Source organism: Gallinula chloropus, assembly GCF_964237585.1.
Source record: "Gallinula chloropus genome assembly, chromosome: 2".
Classification (NCBI taxonomy): domain Eukaryota; kingdom Metazoa; phylum Chordata; class Aves; order Gruiformes; family Rallidae; genus Gallinula; species Gallinula chloropus.
In genome coordinates, this window is record NC_140086.1 from 93737210 (window position 1) to 93741889 (window position 4680).

The window sequence follows — 4680 nt, forward strand, 5'->3', positions numbered from 1 at the left end:
CAAACCACTGAATTCATTAGAGCTCTTAATGTTTGAGCATCTTACACAGCGCAGAGAAGACCGTACTGTGAAGGGTATTAATTGCTTTTTAAATGGAAATTAAAAAGGGAGGGAAATAACACTGATACTGAGCCTTTATTTTTCTTAAGAAGAATATACACTGTTGAGTGGTTCAGTTCTGACCTCTGTTGGTAACATCAAGTGTTTCTGCAAAATTGCAAGATGGATCTGTTAAATGTCAGAGACAGAAAATGAGCTAAACATGACTTAGCCACCACGCTGATGTGTATAGTGGCTTTCTCTGAGTATTCTGCTAATACCTTTATCAAATGTAAAAACATTTAGTGGTTGAATCTAAGTAAAAATGTTGTTGGCCCAGGATAATGACCTCCTTGTTCATTTCAAGTTGACGCACGGTGAGTGCCTGGAAAGGTGCTCTGGAGCCCCATATGTCCTGCATGGGATGTGTCAGGGGTAGGCTTGTTTGTGTGCACACAGCAGCGTGGGAAACGCTGCCTTGAAACCAGAGCCACTCGATTCTGGATTGCAGAGGGCTCTACAAGATCTTGGCTAGATGCCTTGTGGCAGACCGGAGGCTGTGAGGGGCAAGAAACTTGGAGCACTGCAGAGAAAAGGGTGAGTGATGCTGGAGAAACTACTTTTAAAACTACTGACTGCTGGCTTTTAGGAGAGATCTAAGTCTAGTGAAAAGCATTAGGATTACAAAAACTAGTATCAAAGGTCTCTTGAAAGCAAGCAGCAGATCAACAATGCTATTTTAATGTTGTCTTCAGCTTTGACAGAGTTCCCTAAATCACAGCTGCTTTTTGCGCTGCAGCAGGCTTGGCACGTGCTAGTGCATCTTAATGAATTTGCAGGAGTACAGCGTGTTTCCAGGCTCTGTGTTTCCCTCTACTTACCTTATAAAGCAGCCTCAGAGTGCTGTGTGGGTTGGAGTGGAGGGAGTCATTCCCTGCACACAGTGTACCTTTGTGACAAAAGCCCACTTCTGCTGGGGTTTGTTTCACTGCTGAATGTCTTTTGGGGGTTGCAACTTGTTCCTTCTTGAGAAGATCAGGCAGGGCGGTGCCAGCACAGGGAAGAGTGAGAAGCTGCTATTGCCATCACTTAATCATTTTCTGGAGATTATGCTTATTCCTTTAGTTTAAATAGTCCTGACTGGAGTTGGCATGAATCCACCTTCATCCTGTCGATTGGGGGGTGGGCTGGTTTAAAAGAAAGTGCCTCTTCATCCCTGTGATTCCCCAAGCTCCAGGTGCACTACTCTGCTCTCTGCCCTTTAAAATGTGAAGGGCTGAAGCTGTGATTTCACATCTGCTCCTTTGCACTTACTTCTTTGAGGGCTGGCAGCAGTGACCTTACTAACCTGCATTCTCCTGCTCCTCTTCGGTGTCTTTCTAGCTGCTATTTGAATCCAGTATCTGAAAACCCTCAGAGTGGCTGTGTCTTTTTGGGAGTTGAAGCTGTAACCTCTGCGAACAGCTCTGCTTGTGCCTGGTAAAGCTGTTTAGCTTTGCAGCCCAGGAAGAGTTTTCAGCATGCTTTGTGTCCTGCTGATGTCTGCTGTGGCTGCACCATCCATAGTGACGGTACTGTGTGGGTGTGCCATCAGTGCCATTAATTAAAAAAGGCTTAAAGCTATCAGCCTGAGTGATCTGAGCATCTCTTCCTATTTTTACCAGGTACAAAATAGAAAATCATTTGGGGCTTTTACTACCTAAGTAGTAATGAAAGGTCCTGGGCCTAGGATTGTGGAGAGGGGTTGAACTGAACTCAGAGTTTATACCTGGTGAATGTAAAGGGGTGCTTTGTGCAGTGTTGCTCCCTGTTGTAAATACCTTCTAGTGCCTTCTTGTAGTTCCTGGGTAAAGGCCTGCATCCCATGGCTTTATTTCCCCATGACTTGGCCTGGCTGCATCCATCACGCTTGGCCTAAGAGGGCCCTTGGTGAGAAGCAGACCTAAGAATGGAGAGGAGCTTTCCACACTGCGGGTGTTCTTGTATACTGAATTTTGTGAAGCCATGGAAACAGTGCTGGTAACCTGCACCCCTGGGGCATGTGTCATCTCCCTGGGGGGTGAATGTCACCTCAGACTGCTTAGGCTTGCTCACCTACATCTCCAGGGAGCTTGCTGCCAAAAGGGAAGCTTTGACATAGGGAGAGGATGTTATGTCATGACTCTTTCTGGTTGAAGGACTGTCTTTAATTTTAACTATGACAATAATGGTTGATCTTTCATTTTTGAGGACGAGCCATCAAACAGCAAGTTAGAGCTTCTAAGAATTTAAGCTTTGTCAGCACAATGGAGTAGATGTGTAGCAAGTGTTGGTTTTGCTAGGTTTCCCTGCCTTCTGTGTGTCTCGGCAGAACATTCTGTCTCTCCTGTGGCTGTGAACATTTGACAACGTTTTTTCATCCAAGTATCTTAGCCAGATAATGTACAGAAACAAGACTGCATGCCATCTCTTACTGTTGAATCCCTGTGTAACCTGTCACTACAAAGCCTGAAAGGTGAGCGAACACTTTAGAGGGAATAGATAAAAGAGAAATCAAGACTGTTGCTTTATTTAAAATGATGATAAATGCTTTATGCACCTACACTTGTAACTGTTTTATCAGAAAAGCTCTGAACCCTAAAAGCTGCAGAAAGGGATGCCATGCAGCTTAGATGTCTCTTATTCCTGCATTACTTTTTCTATGCCTTCATATAAAACACTTTGCGTATTGAGAAGCTTGAGTTCTAGCTTGGTAACCCATGAACTGCCCAAGCTGCAAGGACGTGCTAGAAACTTTCCCAATGGTCTTTCCATCTGTAGTCAGTAGTGGTTGTACCTGGAGACAGCATCTGAAACAGGAATGACTTCTTCTGATTTTGGACAGCCAATCTCATACTGCTTCCTGCACCTCTGAGTCAGTTCAGCACGTTTGAGCTGTGAAAGCCCCTGAAGGTCTTAAGTCCATTTGGCTTCTGCAGATAATATCTTGGCAACACAGAGGTGTAACTGGGTTACCATCACATTTCCTTTTTGAAGGTAGGAAGTTGACCTTGACAGGCTTCCCTTGCCTGATCATTTAAAGTCTTTAAAAGTGTTATTTATCAAGCTATTTTATTGTTCATTTCCATGCTCAGTCTTGAGCCAGAGCAGCACAGATAAGGGTGCTAAAACTGTGCTAGTGTGGTGGCTTTTAAGAAATGGGAAACACAAAGTGCACACAAGGGATAACTGCTTCGTGTGTTTTAAGCTCCTTAATGAGTTTAATATTAACCCCCCTGCTATCTTTATGCCATATCTTTCAGATGATGATACTGTGCCAAGTGCTTGTTTACCTGCATGTTCTGCATCAATGCAATGATCCATCCAAGGTCTGGAGGGCTACTGTTACCTAGTAGCAAGGCTACAGGAAGGCCACATGATGTCAGCAAGAGGGGTGTCCTCTGTGGCTGGAAATGGGCAGGGTGACCAGAGGAACTGTGTGTTTGCCCTGGCCTGGTGTCAGCTCACCCTGCTCTCAGCAGGGTGTGCTGATGTGGGCCAGAGTGCACTGTTACAGGTTCTGCTGCGAGTCATGGGGCTGTGCCTAAAAATGGTGCACTGGAAAATAGGCCCTCTTCCAGGAACAGTTGAGAGCTGCTGTGTCTGGGGAACAAACACAGAAACAGAGACTTTTCTGGCCATATTTTACAGAGTGTTTTTTGTTTATTGTGAGGAAGAGTTGAGAGACAGTTACTTGTAGCTGAACTGTGAAAGAAGCCCTGTAAAGCCTTGGCACACATCTGCAGCCTGGATTATCTCCTTTAATTCCAGTGTTCCTCGAAGTGCCTTAGAAAAGCTCATTCCTTCCTCCTTGTTCCTTGGGAGACTACTCACCCAAATCAGTGATTCAAACTCAAGCAGAAGCAAGCAAGCTATTTACTTCCCTGTCCTCTTACACCCACCCTCTGGTGAGCCCAAAACAGCAGGGTGGGGAGTGTTTGCACATCTCCCCCACTTGTTTCTTTCATATCAGAAGTACAATAGTTTTTATTTCAGTTGGGACCTGATAGCAGAATGCTGAGAGACATGATGGAGGAATCCATCAGAAAGCCCACTAGTCAGGCAGTTGGCACTGTCCTCCTGATCGGAGTATTGCTAGAAGATGAGCTTGGTAAAACACAATGTTGGGGGATTCCATCCCCCCCCACCCCCCCACCCCCCCCAATAAATCAGATATTCCTTAGGGAAGGCAGGGTTTGCTCAGTTGTGATTTTTGCCTGTTGGGCTGGACGTCCTCCTTCCTCTTCTCCCATTCCCCTGGAGTGGTGCAAACATGCTACCAAGTGAAAATATGCCTGACAAGCTTCAGTCTCACCTGACAAAGGGGAATTTTCTCTTCTAAACTGTTTAAGGACTGGCTGGCCTTGCAACGAAGTCGAATACAGAGAGACTGCTGCTTGCTATGAATGTTGCTTGCAGTGCCCTGTGAGCCCACAGCTGCCAAAATCCCCAATGAGCCTCTCTGTATTTGTAGGAGCAGCTTTCTGGGTGGATCCTCTTTGTTGCAATCACCTGTCACAGATCTTATTCTTGGGAAGATGTAACACTGACTTTTCCCACCCGTGGTGCTAGGCATGGTCTCTGTGTGATAGCACTGAGTATGGGGCTTTACAGCAGCACTCA